This window comes from Vulpes lagopus, chromosome 4 (assembly GCF_018345385.1).
Source record: "Vulpes lagopus strain Blue_001 chromosome 4, ASM1834538v1, whole genome shotgun sequence".
NCBI lineage: Eukaryota > Metazoa > Chordata > Mammalia > Carnivora > Canidae > Vulpes > Vulpes lagopus.
In genome coordinates this window covers 40,781,897-40,792,534 of record NC_054827.1, presented here as the reverse complement: position 1 = coordinate 40,792,534, position 10,638 = coordinate 40,781,897, and positions in this window count along the sequence as shown.

Sequence of the window (10,638 nt, the reverse complement as noted above, 5' to 3'; positions counted from 1 at the left end):
AACCAATGGGGATTCCTGGGTGGCTCAGCAGTTAAGTGCCTGCCTTCAGCCCAGGGCATGATCCTGGAGACCCGGGATCAAATCCCACTTCAGGCTCACTGCATGGAGCCTGCTTCTCCCTCTGCCTATGTCTCTGCCTCTCTCTCTCTCTCTCATATGAATAAATAAATAAAATCTTAAAAAAAAAAGTAACCCAGTGAAGCAAGCAAACTGCAACAGAGATCTCAAATCTCAAATTCAAGGTCTGGGGGACATCTTCTGTGCCTTGAGAAGAGGGGGAAGAGAAGGTACTCATCTGCAGGGATCTCAGAGCCAGCCACCTTGACAGGGATGGAGGGGAGAGGGCTTTCCTTCTGCCGGGGAGCCTGGGCCTTGCTAGAAGTGAGTGCTGGGCTTCTGAGGGGCTGTGGTCCAGGGTTTCCTGGCACTGGAGGCCAGGCGCCTGCTCTGGATCCTCCTTGATGTGGCTTGATGCCCTTCGGGGTGACCTTGGGAAAACCTCTAACCTCCCCTGAACATATTTCTGCTTCTGTGAAACAAACAGGTGGTGTTCAGGGTGCAGGGTCATAGGCATCGCTGAGGTGGGGTGACTGGGTGCCCGCGGCGCACGTACCAGTGCCTGGGGCCCAGTGTGTGCACACGCCTGAACACAGTGGTTTCCAGTTTAGCCTGACTTATGTGGCTGCTGGAGTCTTCTTTTGGGACTTGCCACGTTTGCTGGTACAAATGCACTTCGTAAGGCCAAAGGCAATTGGGTGTAAAAGAATTCAACTGTCTTTGGGCGGAATGGGTATTTGAAGAGGGTCCCTTCTTTCATTTGGCAAAAAAGACATTCAGTCAAATTGAGTTAATTTAAATAATCTCACTTCCTGTTGAGGCTCCATCTGCCCCCCACCCCTGCCTCTTTCAAACAGCCAAAGGGGAAGCACAGTGCAGCCCCTGACATGGAGACCCTAATGGGGTCTGTCTGGATCCCAGTCCCTGTGTGTCCCTTACTCTTAGAGACAACCTCTTACACGGGTGTACTCAGCGTGGCAGCTCTTCGCTGCTGTGCCCTGGCTCCCCACGTGAGGGATTTCTGTAACCATACAAGACGGCCTGGGAGTTGCATCACTCATCATGACGCGTGTTCAAAGGGCATTGAATCCTGGCAGTAATGCCCTGAGGTAGAGGCCAGCCACACGTCATTATCTTCACTTGACAGGCGAGGAAGTAGATGTCTGAGGAGAGATGAGGTGACTCTGCCCTCCTTCTAGCTTAGGAGTGGAGTGTGTTTGCGCACGGTCACTTTGGACTGGACTCTGTTGACCTTCACGCTTCAGTAGCTGGAGTGTCTCAGGGGCCAGACCTTGCACTGTGCTCAGAACCGTTTCCTTTTCCATGTGAAGAACATTCCTTTGGTCTCTGCTCTGACTCACACCCATGGGATCGGGGATGTTCCTACCAGTGAGTTATCCGAGGAGAAGGGAGACTCCTCGTTGGCGTCTTCCCCTGAGAGTGCTCTATACCGCTAGTTTCGGGAGGCAGGGGAGAGGCTGAGGGAGGCTGGGGGAGGCTGGGCGGGGCTGCGGGGGGCGGGATGCCAAGAGAAACCCAAAGGTATGAGACCAAGTCAAACTCACCACTTCTCCTTCAGGCCTTTTCAGTGCAAGGATGGCTTACCCCAAAGTACACAAACCAACAGACTGAATCCCAGCTCTCTGTTTGAGCAGCGCCCAGACAAAGCCTGCCCTCCAGAGTCCTCCCTCTGGCCCCGTCCCACCATGGTAACCGGTGAATTCACTGGGCCATGGGAGCAGGCCAAGTATGTGTCTGATTGTCCTGCCTTCTCTTGTTTCTCTCCTGCAGCGGATGGTATTAGATGTTGTGTACGTGTGTTCTTTCTTAGCCTGATGTATTTATGCCCTAGTTTTGTTGTGCTTTGTTTGGTGGAGGAGGGATGGTGTGGGAGGCTGTGAAGTGGTCGGGAGATCTTTTGTGTCAAGTTGGTCCAGGATGCTCATCTTTGGTTCTTGAAATGCCACCACCGACAGGCGGGTAGAGCCATCCCTCTCCAAGAGGCACACCTCGGTGGGCTTGGAAGCAGTTTTAAGCTTGCATGCCAACGTGATCACCCAGCATTTTGACTCAGCCGTTCAGTGGAGAAGTAGGTGTCAAGGCTACGGGTATGGCAGGCGATGGTCGTGTACAGGAGGCAGGAAGACATGTAATTGGGCAAATCAGATGAGGCACGGCAATGGTGTTCAACTACTTAGTCACACACCACTTCCCAGTAATTTACTGTGTATTTGAACGAGGACTGTGTTCTAATCCCGATCCCTGTGTCAGACAGCTGTGGCCAGCATGGCAGGATTTCGTCTGACGGAAGGGGGAGAGCAAGTGTAGAATCTTCCAGGGATGAGCCTGGAACACAGGCTGGTTGCATCGGCGTCCTGTTCAAGGGTGTAGACCAGCATCCAGGGGAGGCTCTGTCCCTTTAACAAGCACGGCAGTTTTGCCCAAATCTGCTGTAATGTGACAACTAATCCATCGGTCACCTTTGTAGAAATAATCAATTCTAATCAGTAATTGCTTTTGGGCAATAGTTCAATTCTGCTGTCATCTCCTGGCTTCTAGCATCATAACATCATCCGAGCAGCTCTGAGGGCAATCCTGCATTTTACTATCATGGTCTTCAAGGCCAGGTGGCATTCATCCCTGTGCTTAACGGTTGGGCTCCTACACTGTGCACGTAGGGAAATGTGTGGAGGTATCTGTGTCTCCTGTGGGTCAGATACATGAGTCTGGGGAATGGATCATCTTTCTTGGTGCCATGGAGACTTGCCTGGGATTGTTGAAGTGCATTTTCTGGGGAAGGTTTGGTAAGGCCTTACCTTTGGCACAGCAGGAAGGATTGAATGAGAAAAGCTGGCTTTGGGTAAACCTGGAATCTTCTGTAGAGAGCTCTCAGGCTCAGGCCGGGGCTCTGTGGTTGAGCTGTGCAGGGGGAAGAAAGCTGTTGCAAACAGGTGGGGCCTACATGGCAACTCCAGGACCACCGTCCCTCTGAGCTGGCCCCACTTCGCCATTGCCACCTCGTCCCCCTAGAACTGGGTTCCCCTCTCTTCCCTGGTCTTGGCAGATCCTACATATTGGTTTAGGAGGTTCTATCACTCAGCTGTGGGGTTTTCTGTTGTCCAGCTTGGCCTCGCCATGCCTCCAGTTGGAGGCCGATGTATCTGGTACGTTCCTGCAGGAGGCCAGTTAGTAGGAGGCATATCCATTCCTCACTGTCCTCTTCAGCGGTGGGTAGGGGCAGGGCTGTACATGGGACAGGGGACTGTGACTGCCATCGCAGGGTTAGAGGTTTAAAGCAGATGTGCCGCTCCACTCTTTTTAGGGACTGTGACTTGATGTTTTGGAGTCATTTTTCTCCCTCCCTTAACTTGGGCTTTGTAGGAAAACAAAAACAAAAACAAAAACAAGCGCAGAATCTGCTCCTGGTACAAAGGTTTCTAAGATATTTATTATGAAGGAATAAAAATCCTATTAAAATATTTATAAATTGAAACAACCCCAGAAGCCACACACACAATTAGGCCTTTCAGACTTCTATTCTGAAAGCCAGATAAATCATCATTCAGAGAGCAAAGATGAAAAATCAAAACAAACACAAAGTGCTCAGAGGGCTGCCATAAACGAAGGCACAGAATGCGGTCTAGAAAATCATCCCCGTCTCTGAGCCATGCACAATCCACAGACATCCCGGGAAGCCTTTGAGTTTCTGACTCATCAAAAAAAAAAAAAAGTCTCATGTGATGTCATCTCTGGAGAGCATCATCGAAGTTTAGAACATTAGGAGAAAAATGAGAAATTGACCCAACCCCTGACAATCCGGATGAGGAAGCCGAGGCTTATCTACTCCAACTGCCCTCCACCCATCCGAGGGTGGAGAGGTGGCCAGAGTGAAACTCGAACACATGCCTCCGGTTCTCGGATCACGGATCTCTTTTCCTGTGGGCCTGTTACAAAAGATTCAGAGTCCCGTCTGTGAGCCATCCCTGGAGTTCCGGGACCACATGCTCTGTGAGTTTCTGGGGCCTGGAAACATCAGGAAGAGCTCGTTTGCTCCTTTACTCGCAGCCATGCATTCACTCACCCGATGATCTGTTTAACTCGCCCGTGTGCAGTGGGCTTCTATGATGTGCTGAGACCGTGCCAGGTGTGTCTTTGGCACAAACATGAGGCCCAGGCCCTGGCCACTTCGGGAGGAGAGGATGCCCAGGCATCCTCTAGCCTGGAAGCCCAGGCCACGATGTTTAGTCTGGGGAAGGGACGTGGTCCAAGACATAATTAGAGGCGAGGAGTCCTTTCCTAGAACGAAAAACAAGGGTCGAGAGCCCAGGAGAGGGATGCTTCTGTACCCCGGGGCTTGGCGTGAATTTCTGAGCTGGGGGGGGCATGCCTCATGCAGGTGATATGACTTTGGAGACCACATCCACCTGTGGCGGAGCTAGATCTCTAGTGTCTCCTGGCCCAGAGCCCTGGGAGAGCTAGGTTTCCTTCTTGCTTCTCCTCCCAGCTTCTTCTCTATGAGAGAAGCCCTTCCACAGGTCAGGGTGGGCTAGCTCTCCACCTCTCAAGGGCCAAGGCCAACCCTCCAATTGCTCCCTACCATCACTAGGACCCAGTAGCCACGGGCCTGTGACCAGCCTGATGACCCTTGAGCCTCCTGCAAAATCACCTCATGAGAGTAAAGATCTAGCTTTAAGTTTCTCCTTTAGAGTGACCTGAGGGTTTCTTGTTATTTTCCTTCCCAATACGTTTTGGATCTTCACACAATCACCCACCTTCTGGAGCATTTGAAGCAGGTGCGTGCAGTCCCAGCAGAGCTCCGTCCACCATGTTGTTGTGTTGCAAGTCCATTGGCTTCCTGCTCAGGCAGCTCCCCACCCAGCACCCAGCCCAGATGGGCCTCAGCACCTCCAGCCATCCCCCTGAGGGGCTGGCACCTGCCTTTCCTGGCCCATTGTGCACCCCTTGGCCAATGACTGTGTGTGGGGTGAAGGATTTCTGGTTGCCAGGCTGGGCGGGAGGCTTATCCAGGGGGACCCCCAGAGAGCGTGAATCAGAGAGCAACTTTGTGGCTGCTGGGAAGGAATGGCCATGGGGATAGGCAACAGAACTTTGCCTCACTTAGTCAATGTTGCAGCTACCTTCACTCTCCAGGAAGGTGTTACCTGGAGGCCTTGAGCGTGGGGCCTGCCTTCCACCCCCGAGTCTCCTAAGCATGTGGAGCACACACTGCAGGTGCTCACCTCAGGCCACCAAGTGCCTCCTCTCTTCCCTCTCCCTCAGCCAGTGCCTCCTGGAGGTGAGAAGGGACCCACGCTTGATCTCTTCCCAGTCTGCCACACCTTCCGATGCCACCACATGACCCAGTCACCTGAGGCAGGGCTGGAGGTGGCCTCTACCATGGCCCTGCGGGGAGATGCAAGGGCCAGCCTGTCCATGCCCCCTTGCCCCCACCACGATGAACCACGATGACCTAGGTGGGGCATCAGGCAGCTGGATGCTGTAATGGTGGCACACCTGGCAGTCCCTCCTGGGGTGTGCATCCCTTGGAAGAACTGACTCACAGTGCGACAGATAGAAATGCCATTGATGGAGAGGTGCCAGGGGATGCGGCCTAAACCACCATCTTGGTCTAGCCCCACTCTGGCCCAGCCCTTCACCAGCCCAGCTGGCCTCTGTGTCTCCGTTTCCCTGGGGAGAGGGTCAGGTGGCCAGCAGCGAGCAAGGACAGCTGTGTCTGGGGGTGGGGGCCCCGGGGTTGTCTCATCCGGTGACATCACGGCTTCCACAGTAGCTGTCCATGGCCCAGTTGTCCAGGTGTCTCCCAGCTTCCCCATGTGCTGCTGTGAATGAGTCTCCACTGAGGGGAAGTCTGGGGTACTCAGGTGAGGCTGGGTGCACCCAAAAAAGTCAGGAAAAAAGTCAGTGGACATAAATCTGGAATTGAGTCCATGAGGAGGGGCTGAGAGACCTGGGGCTTAGGGGGCAGGGTGGCCTGATAGCCCTAGACCGTGTGTGTGCTCACTGAGTGTGTGGGTGGCACAGGGAATCGGGTGGCAGGCAAACGCTGGTTCAGGGAGCTGGGAGCCAAGGGGGGGACAAAGTCTAAGACCGCCTCTGTGAAAGTCCTGTCTCTTAAGTGCTCTCGGGTTCCAGGTGCTAGGGGGAGGAGAGAGAGGAGCCTTGGCCCAGATGCCAGGACCTGGGAGGCTCTGTGCTGAGCCAGTCGGCCTGCTGGTTTTGCTCTGAGTCATCAGCGGCATAGGACCCCAGGAACGATGTGTGCCCCATCTCTAGGAGGGAGAGGCTCCCTGAGGCTCGTGGGGGGCTGGCTGCTTCTCAGAACGCCTCCTGCACTCAAGTGAGGTTTCCTGGCCATTTAATGAGGGAAGCCACTGACTTTCCCATTTCCCAGAGCAGCAAGCCAAGCCTAGGGGGATGGCCAGGAGGAAGCTGGCTGAGCTAGAGCACAGGCCGCCCGCCGCTTTCTCGTGTCCAGTGGTGCATTCCTTCTGCTGCCCAGGCTGCCCCCTTGGCTGTCAGGAGGGTGCTGTCGGGTCTTTGGAGACCGCAGGCTGGTTTTGGAAGTGTTGTTCTGTGATGCTGGCATGGCCACTGGCCTGTGATCCCTGAGCATCTATGAGACGCCCCGGGGGTACCCCCCACAGCCGGGGCAGGGCAGGGTGGGCTGTCTGAAACGCTTGCCATCCTCCCTGCATGACTTAGAAGATCCCAGGTCCCTGCCTGTAGCTCTCCTAACCCATCCCCAGTGACTCGGGGAGGCAGGGCCTTCGGGACAGCAGTGCTGTGGCTTGCTGTTTATTTTGGCTGAGCAGGTGTTTCTACCTCCTGGTCCTACAGCCACTTTCCTCCTACCGAGATTAAAATAATCAATGCAACTTATCAAATTCTCAGCCTTTCACAAACACACCGCGAACCTGTATAGAATCCATCTTACATGGCAGCTTCATTTGTTTAGAGCACATCCAGCGACCACAAGGAGAGTACACAGGACTGTTTCCCGAAATAGATGTCAAAGGCCCGTGGGCAGCACCACACAGGAAGTGGGCCCAGAGACCCTCCCCTGGCATCCACTTGCTCTTGAATCCCTAAGTCAGCAGGTTGTCTGGCTGTGAGCATCCAGCAGGTGTGAGCCATTCCTGAGGGCTGGCTTCCCCAGGGGCCAGACGTTGGGGAAGCAGGAGGAGACGCAGGGAAACGAGCCATCCTGGACCAGGCGCTGGGCTGGGGGCACACGGTGGGTAGGATCCCCTGAAGAGGATGGGATCCTGCAGCTGAAAATGTGGCATGAGCCCCGCCTTCAGCTTGCTGGAGGATTAATTGCCTCATAAAGTGGTGATTCAGCCTCGTGGAGAAGGTACATTTTGTTCAGTGCCATCTTTAATAAGCAGAGAAATGTAATGCATTTAAGAAACGTTTCCATCCAATGTAGTGACTAAGGAAGTGGTTCTTTTTTTTTTTTGTATATTTTTTTTATTGGAGTTCAATTTGCCAACATATAGTATAACACCCAGTGCTCATCCTGTCAAGTGCCCCCCTCAGTGCCGTCACCCAGTCACCCCAACCCCCTGCCCACCTCCCCTTCCACTACCCCTTGTTCGTTTCCCAGAGTAGGAAGTGGTTCTGACACACATGATCAGCCCTACATTTCCTGGAAGGCTGACTCCCTCCGGAGTGTGGGCACTGACATCTCGGCTCTTCCTAGGCATCCAGGGAATGCCATGGTGGGGGATGAGCCCGAGACAGGAGCCCTGTCCCCTGCCACGCGCGACAGCCATCTAAAGTGCATGATTAAGTGCCCACCTCATCCACAACTGTGAACCATCAGCGCTGAGTGTGAAGTGTGCATGGCTCATGGGTAGACAGGTGTGCCCACCTCCTTCATCTACAGAAGGCGAGAAGACTCAGGATCTCAGTGACAACAGGTGGACGGGGCTCTGGGCAGAAGGCAGCAGGTAGCAAAAAGCACCAATTCAGGGGTATGGCCCCAGGTCCCGGCTGCAGGCAATACAGATGATGTTTAAAGGGATAGTTGTGTTAGGCTCATTCTGCCTGAGACAGGGACTGGGGAGTGAGCAGTGGGGTGGGGGTGGGGGACCCATGGCATCCAGAAAGTGGCAGCTGTGTAAGACTAGCTTGCCTGCATGTGGAGCATGTGCGGGGACAGGTATCGGTGAGAGGATTGTCCTAAAGGAGCCTGGACCAGAAAAGAGAACCAGGCGACATCAAGGCCACTCGGTGATCGTTCTGATTTATGGGGACCACTTGTTTGTCTCTGATGGATGCTGTGCCTGGGTCCAGCCAGGACCCCTGCCTGTCCTGTTGTCCACAATGCAGTGGACTTTTATTTATTTATTTAAAAAAGTTTAAAGATTTTTATTTATTTATTCATGAGAAACACACACACACACACACACACAGAGAGAGAGAGAGAGAGAGGCAGAGACACAGGCAGAGGCAGAGGGAGAAGCAGGCTCCACGCAGGGAGCCCGATGTGGGACTTGATCCTGGGACCCTGGGATCACAACCTGAGCCAAAGGCAAATGTTCAACCACTGAGCCACCCAGGTGCCCCTGCAGTGGACTTTGTCTGGGGGACAATGTCAGGGCTTCTGGGTGCTGTAAGGTGAGGTGGTGGATTGTAGTTCATTACCTCATGGCAAAGCTTCCTTGCAAACCGTCGTGTTGGGAACTGAATTGGCCGATCCTGGGGTTGAAACTAGAGTAATTGGGGCTGTTTTCTGAACCATGAGCTATAATAAGGGCTTAAAGCTCACTGAGCTGAATTAGAACAGCATTACTTAATGGATAAACTATATATTAAGCAGAGCATCACACGGATCTATCTCCTGACGTTAAGCTTCTTTCCCGTGACATCTTTTTAAGCCCCGAGTGCCCCTGTCGATGCTATCAGACGGTGATAGCGAGTGAGCACATACGACAGTATTAATGCGGAGAGAGAACGTTTTCAGGAGGAGTTGTTTGCTCAGGATGTGTTGTTCTTGGGCGTGGGTACTTATGGGGACGACTGTAGATGGGCGAACGTATCAAGTCCAATTTCAGTGAGGAAACCATCTTAATTCTTGTGATTGTGCCAGATTCACACTGCTTTGTGGGTCCCAGCTCTCTCACGGGGAGGCCCCAACACTGGGAGCTGGGGGCCTGGCTGTGTGCCTGGCGTCCCTGAAAGGCAGAGTGGCTCTCCGATGTGTCCTGAGCCTCAGGATGCAGGCTCAGATGCTTGGGTTCATGTCACAGTGAAGCTGGAAGCCAAACTGTGAGCCACATTATGGATGGTTTATTATAAAATTACAGCAAAGATTCGGGAAACCCAGAGTGTGTCTCAGACTTCTCTGGAGTCAGCAATTCTTTGCTTACTGTATCTAGAGGGCAGCAATCTGGACGAAGCTATGCAAATACGCTCAAGCAAGTCATTAATTTTGGCGTGCTGTCGGGCCTTGGCAAAGCCGGCACCACCCGCCAACTTTCAGTGCTGCAGGTGCCCAGCACAGCGTCGGGCCTGCCTGTCAGGTGTCTGCCGTTACGGCCCCTGTCGCGCTGTCAGGAGGCAATCATATCTGCACTCGTTCACCAGCCATATGAAGGGCTAGGGTGTCCACTTGGCACATGTGCCCATTCACCTGGAGGCTGTGCCCTGGACACAAAGTCTATCCGCAGACACAGGCCAGCCTGGCAGTGGTGCAGGACAGAAGTCACCATGAGGGCCTCAGGACCCCTAGCGCTGCGCTCCCTCCTTCTGACCCTAACTGCCTGTGCCTGCTGCCCTTCTGCTCTCCCAAACCCAGATGTTTATTAGGATTTCTGACAGGTTTTCCACTTTGAGGTCACAGCCTCTTCAAGTGTATTTTACATGCATGTGCATTTCAGCCAAATTCAGGTAGGTTCTATTTTAAGCAGAGCTGGGGTTTATTCTTTTGGAGTGTATTTGCTCCTCAAAGGGATTGACTATACAGGACGTGTAAATAGTGGGAGTCCGCAGCACATTCACTTGAGAGTCTATTGACTTGACCAGACCTCAAAACAAGTGTGACATGCCTGCACACACATGCACATGCATGCACGCGCCCGCAGGTGTGCACAACCATGCACGCACACATACACATGCACACCCTTAGGGGAGAAGTAACACAGATTTTTCTTTATTTGATGTGTTTGGCTGCATACATGCTGGTGGATGCTTGCCCTCTGAGCTGCCACTCCAGGAAGCTGAGCCCCGACTGCGGTCTGACCCTGTAGGACTGCCTGCCTCACTCATGGATTTGGCTTCTACTTGGCTTCTGGTTGTTCCTAAAAATGAAATTCACCCTTTAGGAACATGGGTTACTTCTGAGGACATTTGAAAACTGTGCTTCAGATTTTGAGCAAAGGCGTTGTTAATGCACAACAGGAAGGGGACTGTGTGAGAAGCTACGAATGCTGGTCACGAACACCAGAGGCAAAGCCCACGTCTTGTCCGTCTTTGCTCTGTGTGGGTGCCCATCGCTGTTTGGTGAATGGAGCCTGGGGCTCCTGAATGGGATGTAGGTCACAGGTCACTTACTGG